Source organism: Triticum dicoccoides, chromosome 7A (assembly GCF_002162155.2).
Source record: "Triticum dicoccoides isolate Atlit2015 ecotype Zavitan chromosome 7A, WEW_v2.0, whole genome shotgun sequence".
Lineage (NCBI taxonomy): Eukaryota > Viridiplantae > Streptophyta > Magnoliopsida > Poales > Poaceae > Triticum > Triticum dicoccoides.
The window spans coordinates 675933625-675949877 of NC_041392.1; the positions used below are offsets into that span (position 1 = coordinate 675933625).

Sequence of the window (16253 nt, forward strand, 5' to 3'; positions counted from 1 at the left end):
TCTTGCTTCTTATTGCAAAGTTTGCAGAGGCCATAATTTGGCCAACCTCGTTGCTCTAAATGATCGGCAGTTCAAATCCTATCTTATATTGCCAACCATGCAAAGAATTTAATCTTTGAAGATGTCCATGTCTTCCAAACCATACGGTTCAAGGAGGAAAGAATACACCAACTTTGAAGTAGTACATGCAATAGCGAAAGCAGCTTATGACTCTTCGTGTAGGACACCATATGTGGGTAGGGATACTTCCTGAAATTTCTTGTCATACCTTATATTTTGAACGTTGAATAATAAAATCCCTAATTCACCTGAAAAATGTACATTTTTTTTAAGAACACTGAAACAAAATGTACATACTCCAACGAAGCCGCACGATTCCAACGCCCGCCTGGGCCTCAACATATGGCCCAACAAAGTCCAACTCCAACCTAGTTTTGTGGGCTCGGCAGGAAACGAGGAGAGCCCCCGCCGCCTCTTTCTCTTCGATTCCCCAATCCCCCCCGCTTCCTCCGCCGCCCCCAAAATCCTCCTAAATTGCCAGCCTTCGCACCAGCCGGCGGAACCCTAGCTCTGGGGCTAATGCCATATCAGGACGGCGGAATCGGCGGCTCCTTCCCTGGCGCCGCACTTCGGAGGCTTGCGCCGCTCGGCGCGTCGCCCGTCCGCGTCTTTCCTCCGGCCACACCTTCTGGATTCGCGCCGCTCCGCCTCCGGCCCGAGGGCTTTGGAGGCTTGCTGTTGCTGCCGTCCTCTTTACCCCTGCGCGTGCACACGTATGATTCTGACCTTGGTAGCGCTCTGGTCTCTGTCTGATCTTGGCCCTTCTGTCATTGCTGCCCCGATGCTGTTGCCGCTGTCCTTATGCAATGCAATTCATTCACGAACACAAGCACTATTCTGTGCAATTAGTATTTGCTGTTAGATGCCAATGGACCATCAAAACTTCAGATTTTTTTTCTTATAAGCTGCTAACTCTTCAATACCTGCTAGATAGTCTGTCATGCTTTCAATTTTTCTTGTGAATAAGCACTATTTCATAGATTACAGACCCCATGTTTCATAGTCCATTGCAAGAATTTGTAATATTCAAGGAGGTGTCCAGGCTCAATAGGGGTCTGTATTTCATAACCATAGGTTTATGCTACTTCTGATGAATTCCTAATAAAATGTTATTTTTGTTGCAACTTCACATTTTTCAGGAGTCTGATATGCTTGGTCAAGTTTAGTGCAGCCGCCCCCTATTGATTCCATTTTCTATGATATGCTTGGTCGGCCGGCAGTCACCTCTACCTTCTGTCGCAGCGTATCCAGGTCAGCATTGCGGCTTCCTCGACACTAAACTTATGCAACCATCCACCACAAATTTTCCTTTGTGACCTATATATACTCGACTTCATTGACAGTCTTGCTCATCTTAGGCAATCAACATTCTCTCCGCTTACTTGTCAGATGGGCGTTGCTTGGATGATTTAATCTGATAAAGATGACACACTAGGACGTAGACGTACACAGTAAATTTCCGGTTAGTCTGTACATGACTGGATCCTCTCCATGCAAAAATTGATGATACATAGTTGGTAGGAAAATCTGAGAGGGGCTAAAACTGCAGTCTTCCCTTACCGCCGAACGCAAGTTCCCGGTTTAATTCTGGATTATTATTGTAGCCTTTAGGTTAATTTTTTATTTGGTAAGCATAGCACCTAATTTACGATGAAGTGCATCCATCAAGCAAATTGTTTGACTGTTAATACAGAGCAAACAAATCAGAATAGGTGATATTCGAGTCTATTGGAAATTGCTCCAATCAAGTTAAGATCAACTAAGTTACTAGGGACCTGGATGCCCTGCAAGATACACAAATCTATTAAGCACGTGAGATCTAGACGTGCATCCTTCTATTCAAGGATTCCTGTCTGCTCATAATATATTGTGGTTTAAATGTGTGGTTTAAGTGCACAACAGAACTTTAGCTTCAAACAAAACAATGGTGTGTTGGTCTGTACAGAGCCGGACATTTTTGTTGCATTCCATGCTTTTCGATCAATGATTTTGACGTGTTCGTCCAGCATGTTTACTGTTTTTGTGTTGTATTGTTTATACATATATTGATGGTCAATTATGATATGGTTGTCTGTTCGCATAGTGTGTGCGAATTGTGCATCCCTTTGAGCATGGGTCAATGTAAATTTGTATCCTGCTTTTGCTTATTACTATGACTGTGATGGAGGTCTCTTCATGATGTACTAGGGCATAATGTCGTTGTAATCAAAGAGCTGCTATTCTTTGTGCACTTGTTGGACGGAACCGGTAGAAGCCATTCTTTAATGTGTGGTTATCCTTAATTTACATCATGAAAAGTGTTAAGTCCCTCTTTTGTCCACATGAACTGCCCTCCTTTGCCACATCGAAGGCATCGAGCGCTCTATGGAAGCATCCAATTTCACCGCTCTGCCAATTTCGCCTGAATGCCGACTGCCAATGCTCCATATACCGTCATACAATCTTGCCATTCTACCTACTTCGCCGGAACACCGACTGCCGGCACTCCATCTGAGATACGATGGATCACATGCCAAGCTAAATGCCCGTCGTTTTTGAAAAAGACATGATTTTAGCTTCCATCGTTATTACCTTACCATGTACGTGCAGTCTGCAAAGTTTGCAAACAAAAAGTGAAACCTATAACGATGAGTGATGGCTACGGTATTATATCTATTTAATTACCAGAATTAAATCTTCATGACTGTGAACGTTAGGCGTGTAGTATGCAAGTTTAGAGAGGGACATATCAAGTTTACTATGAACTCAAACAGGACAGGTTTGACAAACAACACACTTCAGGCTCTTTAATTGAATATTATTTTAGGGAGCAAAGATGCACACCTGCCTTCCTTCCGCTGTGCTCAGAGTATATAATTTCATTTTGATTAGCTTGTTGGTTGGTAACCTATACTGCTACTAAGTTGCCGTTGCCTTGTCTGATCTGATACTTTTTAGTTGCCAAGCTGCAGTGCTAGATTACAGCCCTAACATGATGTCGATTATATCTAATCAGTATACACTATGTTTCTGTAGTTATGCTAATTGGATTGGAATGAACATAAATCAACCGAGTATATTTTACATGGCCTTATACTATGGTTTTTCGGGTAGGCTGTTTTCAACTGGACTACAAATCAGTGTTATTTTCATGCATGGAAGAAGCGCTTGACCTTATTACTAACTGACATGTAAACAGTTGTGCTGCCTTCCTATTCTGATCATGGATTTTAAGCATACTGCTAACAAAATGTTGGCGAGTGTGGCAGGTTTTACCTAATTCAGAACATGGCCAATACTGAATTTCTTGCTTTCACGTTGCCATGTATATCCCATCTAAATTTCTGAAGTTTATGGACATTACAACTAAATTTAGCAGCTGCTGCGAGCGAAACACAATTGGGTAGAGCAAATTAATTGCTGTTGGATTGAAAACAATAGGTTCAATTGGTTTTTGTGCAGCGGAAGTGGAGAAATTATATATTGTACAGGCGAAACACAATTGGGTAGAGCAAATTAATTGCTGTTGGATTGAAAACAATAGGTTCAATTGGTTTTTGTGCAGCGGAAGTGGAGAAATTATATATTGTACAGGCTAACCTGGTTGTTTATGTTTTTTCTTTTGAGGGAATGCCTTCATGGCTTATACTTTATTAATCAAATAAGTAAACTTACATCGTTCACAAGAGATTCATGAATAAAAGACCCTTGCAGGTGTATTGTTGATACATGTGAGTTTTGATGATTTAGATAGATGATGTATTTGTGGGGTCTGGTGCTCATTATAATGGTGTGCCGCTAACGAGGATAAAAGATAAATTCTCCTGCATTGTGATTAATGTATATGATCCTATTCAGCAGGAGCTTAACAGTTAGTGTTGCTGTGGTGCTTATGTTGCTTGCAGTATGGTTTATATGTCTTCTTTGTTAAACGTACAAAGGAATAATTATTGTGATATGTCTTAGCACTTCTATAAGCTCACCTCCTTGATTCAGTTTAACAACAATAGTAGATATAGTGGCAAAGTTCCATTGTTGTGTATAGTATCAGGATTTTTACGAAAACTTAACATCTCTTTTCTTGACCAGAATTTCAAATCATAGATGATGGGTGTTGAAATGCTAGAATATTTATGCCCCTTTGCAACACACGGGCATATGTGCTAACTTATTCCAAAAGAGAAAAGCATTGATACTATGTTGATAGCGAGGGTGCAAGGCTCAAGGGAAGTAGGCTCTCTAGCTCTCTATATGCTTATGGTATCTTGGATGAGGGGTATGTTTTTTTATACCTCTATATGTTGCTTTGCTCATTGTTCATATTATCTTGGAAGTTGCATCCCTTATGTTTGTGCTTTGCATTACAGTTACAAATTCAATTCAACATGTCAGTTGAGGAAGCTGCTGAGTTAGCATGACGGGCTATTTATCATGCAATATTCCTTGACGGAGCTAGTGGTGGCCGTGTTAGTGGCGGTATGCATTCTGTTTCTTAGTATCTATCATGATATTTGTTTTGTTCACTCACAACATGCATGCATATTTGTTAAACACCTTATCATTATATCTTCCTTTTGAAATACCAAACATAACTATTTAAGTTGCAATTACTTCCGTAAGTTTTTCCCCCAAAGTTTGGCAAAGTTCAGAGATTTTTGTATTTTCCATCATGTAATGCACACCCCGAGCATGGAATAGGGATTAAGATGGTGATAAATTAAGCCATATCTTTCTATTTACAAACGTACAGTATTGTATAGACATGGGTCTAGACATCTAGGAAAACCTCCCTATATATTGGTTACATATTAATTACATGCGTAGAATATTCCTTTTCTTCATACAGACTTACATCTTGGTAGATTCTAAAATATGGTGTGATGTATAAAGAATTATGGTCAACGCTATGTGTTTGGGTCAAATTATTATTTGAAAGTAGGGGTAAAGTTTGTTGAAACAAAGAAGATTATCATTTGGGGTTGAGAGTATGGCTAATATCCCACTCGGTCCTGTTTGCATCATTGCAAACGTGGCCCACTTTGCAGAAGAATACACCAACCATTTTGATAGTGGGCCTAACTCATCTCGACAATTCTGTTTGAGCCTCACTTCCCCTAATATGCTAGTCATCATCTCCTTTTCCGTAGATACGCCAACAATTTTGGAATTCACAACTTATTTAGATTTTGTGAGTATTGAATTCGCTACAAACATTTTTTGAGCTCACAAACTTAATTTGAATACGTGATCATTTTTTGAGTTCGCAAACTTTTTTTGAATTTGCAAACATATTTTTTGAATTTGTGAACATTTATTGTATTCTCAAACACTTCTTTTCAAATCCGCCTTAAATGTTATTAGATTCTAAAATATGGTGTGATATAGAGAGTTATGGTCAATGCTACCTTTAGTGTTTGGATCAAATTATTAGTTGAAAGCACGGGTTAAATTTGCCAAAGAAAGAAGTTATCGTTTGGACTTGATAGAGTATGAGTATATCCCACTTGGTCCTGTTGCATCAAAAGCGTGGCACACACATTTGAGAAGAATACACCAACCATTCTGGTAGTGAGCCTAACCCATCTCAAGAATTTTGTTTATGCCTCATTCCCCCAATGCGCTGGCTATCATCTTATTGTCCCGTATTTCTCTTAGTCTCACCCCCAAACACTTCACGATCTCAGAGAGGGAATGCCACCAGCCATGGCATCATTGCCCCATTCGATTGTTCATGCCAACTGAGAGAATGAAGGATCTAGAGACATCATGCGAGAGGCATCGTAGCGAGTTTGCCACCATCCTAGCCATGATGGCAATGCTGCAGAGCATATAGTGGAAAGTAGAGTAGGATGGTGGCGTGACAACACCATGGGAGGAGGTGCACTCGAACAGGGGCACTGCAGTCTGTTTCTTCTTTCGGGCGAGTGCAAGCTAGATAGTCAAGCCTCCCAATAAGATGATGGTAAAGCGTCAGATCAGACAAAGGGTCACCATCAGTAGCATGGAGGTGAACATTAAGCTCCATGGGAGTTGCAACAATGCGCTCATCGGTAAGGGCAGCACGAGCAAGAAGATCCTGAATTTCTTTTTTTGAGCAAGAAGAGACCTCAATCAAAGAAAGTAGCGAAGAGGGCAAAGGTCAAGCATAAGAAACTGCACACTTAGACGTGCCTTCACAAAGGCAATATACTCGGGGTCTTCACGAGTGATGATCATGTCATCAATATATAGAAGAAGAGTCCTAACAAGAGCAGTAAGGTGGACAAACAACGTAGGATCATGATCACTAGTTGAAAACCTGCGGCAACCACCACAGAGGCAAAACGCTCAAACCAGCTGTGAGGGACTTGCTTAGAGCCCATATAGAGAGCGACGAAAAAGATAGAGCATGTCGCTAGGAACAGAATACACAAGTGATGGCTACATGTAAACCTCCTCACGCATCTCATCATTAAAGAAGGCATTTTTAACATCAAGCCAAGACACTGACCAGTGGTGAACGAATGCCACAACAAGAAGTGTGCGAACAATGGTCCTATTGTTCGTATGAGCAAAAATTCTCATCGTAATCAGGACCATGATCCTGCTGAAAGCCTCAAGCCACAAGACAAGCTTTGTAACGCTCAAGAACCATCACAACGAGTCTTAACCATGTAGACCCACAAGTGATGAGACGAATACGAGGAGGAAGAGAAACACGATCCCATGTGTAGGTATGCCCATGAGCAACAATCTCCTTTGTCATTGCAAGCTGTCATTTGGCATGAATAACAACATCATGATAAGAAGTTGGCTCAAGAACAGCAGCGCCAGTGCTTGGAAGACAAAGGCGGTCAACAGGTGGAAGCGGACGAGGACACAAGCCATAAGTAGTCTGAGACAGGGAAGATGGCACATCAGTAGACGCATCCACAACACGCGGACGACGTGTATAAAAGTGAGGAAAAGATGGAAGAATACGAGGAGGAATCATCGGGACAATCTCAGGTGATGGTGAAAGGAAGCCTCCGGTGATGAAGGTGTAGAATCCTATGATGAGTGAGGTGAGGAAATCATAGGAGATGATATTGTATCTGTAATAACCGAAGAAGCATGAGCAACACGATGAATGGATAAGGGCTTAACATGAGTGATACGAGTGCCAGGAAATGTGAGGAAAGAGATATCCTCCACTAAAATTGTTAAGGAAGATGGACATGGGTACAAAGGACGAGACTCATCAAAAGTCACGTCCTGGGAAATAGGCATCAGACGACCAACATGATCCTAAGAGAGATATACCTTGTGCTGATTGTTGTATCCTATGAAGACATACTCAATAGACTGAGCAGTTAGTTTGATGCCTTCACCAGGGGCATGGACATAGCAAGCACAACCAAACAATTGAAGCGTTGAATAAATCAAGAAACAATCAAGGAGACGTTTGAAAGGAACGCCGCCCTGCAGAGCAGTCGATGGCTAAAGGTTGATGAGATAGAAGTGGTGATAGATTTGGCCCAAAAGTGCGGCGATGACCATCAGTGCATGAGCCGTCTCAAGGAGGCGACGATGCTTGCGATACCATTCTAAGCATGAGCACTAGGAAGAGATCTGAGCAGGAGTACTCGACACAAGAGCTTGGAATATGCTCTCCATCATAGTCATCACATAACACACGAATAGGCGTAGAGAAGTGGATGTGGACCATAGCAGCAAAACGATTTTATATAGATAAGACCTCACTACAAGAAGTAAAGTATATCCTGGTGTGTCAAGAGAAATCATCTATAAAGATAATATGCTAGCGAGGACCTCCTTTTGAGGCAAAGGGAGATGAACCCTAGACACCCGAGTGAACAAAGGTCTAAACACATCGCCGGAGATGGATCTAAGAAGACCACGTCTAACTAAGGACGAGAGATGAGAACCACACAAGTGACTCAAGGCGATGATGCCACTACTGAAAATAACTGGTAAACAAGGCAACAAAGGTGGAGAGATTGATGGTGGCGGCAGAGGGACTTGATCCAACATTCCACGTTCTTGTGCACTCTCTGTTCCCTGCCAAGCCGGCTTGGTGTCCTTGTCCTATTTGCGGATTTTGTGTCACGCACTTGATTAAGCATCCCACGTTCTCCTAATGTGCGCCCTTGGCCCTGGCGATAGGTAGCGCCGTGTTCTCGGGCGCGTCCCGTGGGTAAAATCCAGGTATGCGCCGATTGTTCGAGCTCCTGCTCACCATTGGCGGTGCTCGAGCGTGTGGTTGTGGTGTTGCCCAACAAGGGAACACGGGATGTGGGATCGATACAGCACACATAGCAACCCGCAACTAGGCAAAGGATAACCATCCAGACTTGGTGGGAGCGGAGGTGGACACAAAGGTGGATGTTGAGATCCATATGAGTCTCAATAGTGTGCTAAGCACGAGCAAGAAGATAATGGATATTCTTATCTTTGGAAATAAAGAAGCCATTAGAGGTAGAAGAAACCTCAAACTCAAGGAAGCAGCCAAGAGGGCCAAAATCAGACATAAGAAACTCATCATGACAAGCATTCACAAAGCAATGTGCTTAGATTTGTCACCAATGATGATCGACATATTAAAGAACTGTTGGCCACAATTTGAATGGTGGCGGAAAGTGCAGGATCATAAGCACTCGCCGAAAAAATAGCCGCAGTCACCACTGAGACGAAGTGCTTAAACTAGAGACGATGGGTTTGCTCAAGACCATATAGAGTGACGAAGACGACAAACCATGCCATCCGGAAGAGAATACCTAGGTAGTGGCTCCATGTAGACATTCTTGACATCAAGTTAAGAGACATACTATCGACGAACAAAAGCCACAATGAAAAGTGTGCTAAAAGTGGTCATGTGGGCCATATAAGAGCAAATGTCTCATCTTAGTCATGGCCATGTTCTTAACCTTGTAGATCCACTTACAAGTGATGAGATGAGCATGTGGGGAAGAGAAATGAGATCCCACACGCTGATGCTGCCAAGAGCATCAATCGTCAATGCCATCACACGCTGCCATTTAGGATGATCAACAACGTTATGATAAAAGCCATAAGTAGGTTGAGTTAGAGGCAGTCCATTGCCAACAGAAGAAGACATAGGAGTCGAGGGAGATGGCTCATCAGAAGAAGCCACGACATGCAATGACGAGTGTACTAGAGTTGAGTAACATGAGGAAAAGAAGGAACATGAAAAGACAAAGTGGCAAGATTGCCTCGACTATTGACTGGGAGGGAAGTAGCATCAACAGTAAGAATATGAACATGAGAATCTAGAGGTGGAATCAAGGACAAATTGGTAGAATCATAACTCATATGAAAAGATATTCTAGTAAAGGGTCCATGGAGGTGTACCTGATATTGTAAAAGGTGGTCTCTCAGTACCTCTAGAGTAAGTAGCAAAACCTATAGAACCTGTCTGAAAGTGTGTTATTTCGACTAGAGGGGGGAGGTGAATAGGCGATTTTTATGATAAACGATAGAAATAAACCTATCATCATGCAGCGGAAGATAGACTACACTAGACAGACAATAGTCAAATATTTAATGAAGTGAAATCACACTGACTAATAATAGCTAGACAGTAAGGATCAGGTACATAGTGAAGACAAATAGATAAAGCAAATAGGCATTGACTTTACAAGAGCCAACCGTAAATAAAGAGATGAGAAGGATAGAGCCAGTGTGCGTGACGAAGACAAAGGTTTGGTAGACTAGTTCCAACTGCTGTGACAGTTGTCTGTCTGGTTAGGGCGGATAGGTATTTAAATCTGAGGACACTCAGTCCCGGACACTTAGTCCTGAGCACACAGCTCAGAACACTTAGTCCTCTCCGTATTCCCCTTGAGCTAAGGTCACACAGACCTTGTCCAATCACTTTGGTACGTCTTCAAGGTAAACTTCCAAACCTTCACAAACTTCGTTCACCGGCGATCCACAATGACTTTTGGATGCTCAGAACGCGACGCCTAACCGGTTAGAGGATTCACAGTCCTCAAGTGTAATAAGTCTTTAGATCACACAGACAAGAAGACTTAAGTGATGCATAACACTCTTTGGCTCTGGGTGGTTAGGGCTTTATCCTCTCAAGGAATTTTCTCTCAAAGGCTTCGAGGTGGGTTGCTCTTAAACGACAAAAGCCGTACTTTAACTCTGAGCAGCCAACCGTTTATGGTTATAGGGGGTGGGCTATTTATAACCCACTAGGCAACCCGACCTGATTTGGCCGAAATGACCCTGGGTCACTAAGGAACTGACACGTGTTCCAATGGTCAGATTTCAAACACACACGACAACTTTACTTGGGCTACAAGCAAAGCTGACTTGTCCAACTCTGAACAAGATTCGCTCTCATAGTTGACCCTGGGTCACTAAGGAACTGACACGTGTTCCAGTGGTCAGATTTCAAACACACACGGCAACTTTACTTGGGCTACAAGCAAAGCTGACTTGTCCAGCTTTGAATAAGATTTGCTCTCATAGTTGATCCTGGGTCACTAAGGAACTGACACGTGTTCCAATGGTCAAATTTCAAACACATACGGCAATTTTACTTGGGCTACAAGCAAAGCTGACTTGTCCAACTTTGAACAAGATTCGTTCTCATAGTTTTCACTCGAAGACATAGTATTTTGGTTAGGCATCACTTCAGTCATTCTGACTGGTTTTTTTGGACCCCACTTAACAGTACGATGGTTTCTATGACTCAATAAAGAAGAACAAGGTCTGGTCGACAGGAACAAGGCTCACCGAAAAGGCCATGACAGAGATGCGCCAGCCAGCAGCAGAGTACATGTTTTGGGGTCAGAGTGCTTTAGTAGAGCCACCAGGGCAGCTGTGATTCCTTTCAACTTCAGGTTGGCGACTGGAGTCAGTAAGTTCACTAGCGAGTCCAAGCCCGATACTTGGCTTGAAGATTACTTAGTGGCCGTCCAGATTGGCGGCGACAATGATGAAGTGGCCATGAAGCATCTGCCTCTCATGTTGGAGGGCTCGGCTAGAGCGTGGCTGAACCAGTTAGCGCCTGGCAGCATTTACACTTGGGAGGATCTCTTCCGAGTGTTCGTCACCACATTTGAAGGTACGTGTAAGCGACCGGCAGGGCTGACGGAACTGCGGTCTTGTGTACAGAAGCCGAATGAAACTTTGAGGGATTACATCCAGAGGTGGATCACGTTACATCATTCGATGGAGAATGTGCCCGACTAGCAAGCAGTTTGTGCCTTCAAGGAAGACGTCAAAGTACAAAGAACTGAATTTGAAATTCGGTCGAACCGGGGATATGTCCCTGAATCAGATGATGGAGATTGCCACCAAGTACGCTAATGGCGAAGATGAGGATCGACTCAGGAATGGCAAGCTCAAGTCAGTCGCCCAAGAAATTGGAGGCAATTCCAGTCGGAAACAGAAGCGGAAAGCCGAGCCGGCGGCTTCCGGGGAAGCCTTAGCTTTGGCCCAATTAAAGTCTAAAGGAAAACCTAAAGGATCTTGGAACCCCAAAAAGGTTAAAGACCAGGAGGGAAATGATGTGTTGGACTTACCGTGTCTCGTCCACACGAAGAAAGATGAAGAGGGTAATTTTATTTACCTGAAACATACCACTCGACAGTGTCGATTCTTAATCCAGCAGTTTCAGGGTAAGCAGCCCAAGGGTAAGGAAAAGGAGTCAGACAAGGTCGAAAACAAAGGGGACAGTGATGACGGATACCCTCAAGTCAATTCCACCCTGATGATTTTTGCTGATGTTGAGAGCAAAAGTCGACTGAAAGTTATTAACTGAGAGGTGAATATGGTCGCTCCGGCGACACCTAGTTACCTGAAATGGTCTCAGACTGCCATAACATTCGACCAGTCCGACCACCCAACGCACATCGCCACCCCTGGGAGGCAAGCTTTAGTGGTCGACCCAGTCGTTGAAGGCACTCGATTGACCAAAGTCCTGATGGATGGTGGCAGTGGTTTGAACATATTATACGTTGAGACGTTGAAGGGGATGGGCATTCCGATGTCCAGACTCAGTGCCAGCAACATGAGTTTTCATGGAGTCGTTTCTGGGAAAAAGACTGAATCACTCGGTCAGATTGCTCTTGATGTGGTTTTCGGTGATTTCAAGAATTACGGCAAAGAAAAATTGACATTTGAAGTTGTAGACTTCTAGAGTGCCTATCACGCTATTTTGGGCAGGCCGGCTTATGCACGCTTAATGGCCTGACTATGTTACGTGTATCTCAAATTGAAGATGTCTGGCCCCAAAGGTGTGATCACCATTACGGGCAATCGGAAGAAAGCGAAAGAATGTTTTTAGAAGGGTTTGAAGATCGCCGACGCACAGATGGCAGTGGTGGAGTTGCAGGAATATCAGAAGATTGCAGACCTGAGTGATCTGTTGCGAGCCAAGAAGCCCGTTACAGAGTCAGCTTTCCAGTCGACTGGCGACACGAAGACAGCTCACATCCACCCGACCGATCCCAGCGCCGCCTGAACTCATATCTCGACAACACTCGACTCCAAATAGGAAGAAGCGCTCATCCAGTTCCTTCGTGAGAACTGGGACATCTTCGCATGGAAGCCTTTTGACATGCCAGGTGTTCCCAGGGAGCTGGCTGAGCATCGCCTGAGAGTCGACTCAAAAGTAAAACTTGTCAAGGAACATCTTCGACGGTCCGCCGTCCAAAAGAGAGAAGCTATTGGCGAAGAGGTGGCTCGGCTCTTAGCAGCGGAGTTCATCCGAGAAATCTACCACTCCGAGTGGCTCGCCAACGTTGTCATGGTGCCCAAGAAGAACAAGTCACTTCGCATGTGCATTGACTTTAAACATATCAATCGGGCCTGCCCGAAAGATCATTTTCCTCCCCCCGCATCGACCAGATAGTCGACTCGACTGCGGGATGTGAGGGACTGTCTTTCTTAGACGCCTATTCCGGGTACTATCAAATCCGTCTGTATGGACCTGACGAGATCAAGACAGCTTTCATCACTCCATTCAGGTGCTTCTATTATGTTACCATGCCGTTCGGCCTCAAGAATGCTGGAGCCACATTCATGAGGATGATTCAGAAGTGTTTACTCACTCAAATCAGTCGCAACGTGGAAGCATACATGGATGATATTGTGGTCAAGTCACGAAAGGGTTCCGACCTGCTGACTGACCTTGCTGAAACCTTTGCCAACCTCAGGAGGTATGATATCAAGCTTAATCCATCAAAGTGTACATTCGGAGTCCCTGGCGGAAAGTTACTCGGCTTTCTCGTTTCCGAACGGGGAATCGACGCCAATCCAGAAAAAATTGGCACTATACTCCGAATGAAAAGCCTTGTGCGAGTGCACGACGTCCAGAAGCTTACTGGTTGTTTGGTCGCCCTAAGTCGATTCATATCTTGTCTCGGTGAAAAGGCATTACCTCTTTACCGATTAATGAAGAAGTCCGACAAGTTCGAGTGGACTCCCGAAGCTGATGTAGGATTTGCAGAGCTCAAAGTTCTGCTCTACACCCAGCTGGTGCTTGCTGCCCCAATCAGCAAAGAGCCTTTTCTGCTTTACATTGCAGTCACAGGACAAGTCGTCAGTACGGTACTTACGGTCAAGCGAGAAGGAGGGAAAACCTTCAAAGTTTAGCACCCAGTATATTATATTTCTGAAATCTTGACCCCATCAAAGTAAAGATATCCTCACTATCAGAAGCTTGTATGTGGGATTTATATGACCACCAAGAAAGTTGCTCACTACTTCTCTGATCATTCCATTACAGTCGTCAGCGATGCTCCATTATCAGAGATCCTGCATAACAGGGATGCAACTGGTCGAGTGGCAAAATGGGCGATTGAACTCCTTCTCCTTGATATCAAGTTTGAGACAAAGAAAGCTATCAAGTCCCAAGCAATCGCAGATTTCGTCGCCGAGTGGATTGAACAGCAGCTGCCGACTCAGATTCACTCGGAGCATTGGACTGTGTTTTTCGACGGCTCTAAGATGCTGAGTGGTTCCGACGCCGGAGTGGTGTTGGTCTCCCCCAGATGAAATAAACTCAGATATGTTCTTCAAATCCATTTTGATTCCTCCAATAACGAGGCAGAATATGAAGCACTTTTATATGGGTTGCGCATGGCCATCTCACTCGGCGTCCGTCGCCTCATGGTCTATGGCGACTCAGATTTGGTGGTTAATCAGATGATGAAGGAGTGGGATGTCAGAAGTCCAGCCATGACTGGTTATTGCAATGCAGTAAGAAAGCTGGAGAAGAAATTCGAGGGGTTAGAGCTTCATCACATACCTCGACTGAAAAATCAAGCAGCTGATGATTTGGCAAAAATAGGTTCCAAAAGAGAAGTCATTCCCAGCAATGTGTTTTTGGAACACATCCACACACCATCAGTCCAGGAGGATCCCTTCACGGAAGAGGCCCCACAGCCAAAAAGCGCCATGGATCCGATTGAAGTTGAAGTTCCAGCTATGGTCGATCTGATAATGGAAGTGCTGGTAATCACTCCCGTCTGGACAGAACCATACATCGCGTACATACTAAGGAAAGAACTCCCAGAAGACGAGGAAAAGGTTCGACAGATCGTTCGTTGATCCAAGGCCTTTACAGTCATAAAGGGACAGTTATATAGGGAAAGCGCGACTGGGGTCGGCCAGAAGTGTATCACACCAGAAGAAGGTCAGATGATCCTTAACGATATCCACTCGGGGACCTGTGGTCATCATGCGTCCTCTCGGACTATTGTGGCTAAAGCATACCGAGCGGGGTTTTACTGGCCAAGGGCCAATGAGATGGCTAAAGAGATAGTCGACAAATGTGAAGGGTGTCAGTATTACTCTAATATGCCGCACACGCCCGCGTCAGCCCTGAAAACCATTCCACTTGTCTAGCCCTTCGCTGTTTGGGGGCTGGACATGGTTGGGCCACTGAGAACAGGCAGGAGCGGCTTCACTCATGTGCTAGTAGCAGTCGACAAGTTCACCAAATGGATTGAAGCCAAGCCTATCAAGAATCTCGATGCTTGCACCGCTATCAGTTTCATTAGAGAGTTGATATTCAGATATGGAGTTCCGCACAGTATCATCACGGACAATGGGTCAAACTTCGATTCAGACAAGTTCAGGGCCTTTTGCGCCTCTCAGGGTATTCGGGTCGACTATGCTTCGGTCGCTCATCCCCAGTCGAATGGACAAGCAGAAAGGGCAAATGGCCTAATTCTCAAAAGACTGAAACCCCGATTGATGCGCGATCTCAAGCACGCAGCAGGTGCATGGGTCGACGAGCTCCCATCAGTCCTTTGGGGATTGAGGACAACCCCGAATTAATCGACCGGAAGAACCCCATTCTTTCTGGTCTACGGAGCCGAGGCAGTCTTACCGAGTGACCTGCTTCACAACGCTCCCAGAGTCGAGCTCTACTTAGAAGATGAAGCAGAACAAGCCCGGCAGGACGCAGTCGACCTCCTAGAAGAAGAAAGAGAAATGGCCCTGATCCGATCGACCATCTATCAGCAAGACTTGCGTCGATTCCATGCCAGAAACGTGAAGAGCCGAGCCTTCCAAGAAGGAGACTTAGTCCTTCGAGTGGATCAGCAGAAACCACACAAGCTTGCTCCTACTTGGGAAGGCCCCTTCATAGTCACCAGAGTCCTCCACAATGGAGCATACCACCTTTACAATGTCAATCGCCAGATTGATGAGCCACGAGCCTGGAATGCGGAGCTACTCCGTCCCTTTTATACTTGAATTCTCACTCGGACAAGATGTAATAAGAAAAACTCCTGTAGTTTATTTATTAAAGACAAGAGCGTTATAATTTTCCCAGTGATTATTATTGTTATTGTTTGCGTAAGAAATCCCCCAGCGGGTGGCTTAGCTGCGAATTCGCTTCGCCTAAGTTTGAAAAATCCTATCGAGTGGAGAGCAATCCTCCCACTCGGGGGCTTAGCTGCGAATCCGTTTCGCCTAAGTTTGAAAAATCCTACCGAGTGGAGAGCAATCCTCCCACTTGGGGGCTTAGCTGCAGTCCAGTACTCGCCTAAGTTCTCCCACCTAGAGACTTAGCTGTAGTCAGGTACTCGCCTAAGTTTGAAAAATCCTACCGAGTGGAGAGCAACCCTCCCACTCGGGGGCTTAGCTGCAGTCCAGTACTCGCCTAAGTTCTCTCACTCAGAGACTTAGCTGCAGTCAGGCACTCGCCTAAGTTTGGAAAATTCTACGGAGTGGAGAGCAACCCTCCC

At 44.5% G+C, this 16253-nt stretch overlaps 1 long non-coding RNA gene across 4 annotated transcripts in view; it reads left to right on the forward strand.

Moving 5' to 3' along the window:
* Nucleotides 1–481: 481 nt before the first annotated feature.
* The window catches only part of LOC119329531, a 44512-nt gene continuing 28740 nt past the window's right edge, over nucleotides 482–16253 (forward strand). For 3 of the 4 annotated variants that reach the window (XR_005159585.1, XR_005159586.1, XR_005159587.1), the window contains exons 1-4: nucleotides 482–773; nucleotides 1200–1311; nucleotides 4129–4315; nucleotides 4407–4515. This is a non-coding gene — a long non-coding RNA (uncharacterized LOC119329531). Of the gene's footprint in view, nucleotides 774–1199; nucleotides 1312–1418; nucleotides 1523–4128; nucleotides 4316–4406; nucleotides 4516–16253 lie in introns of all 4 variants that reach the window. The other variant, XR_005159588.1, reaches the window with a different exon arrangement.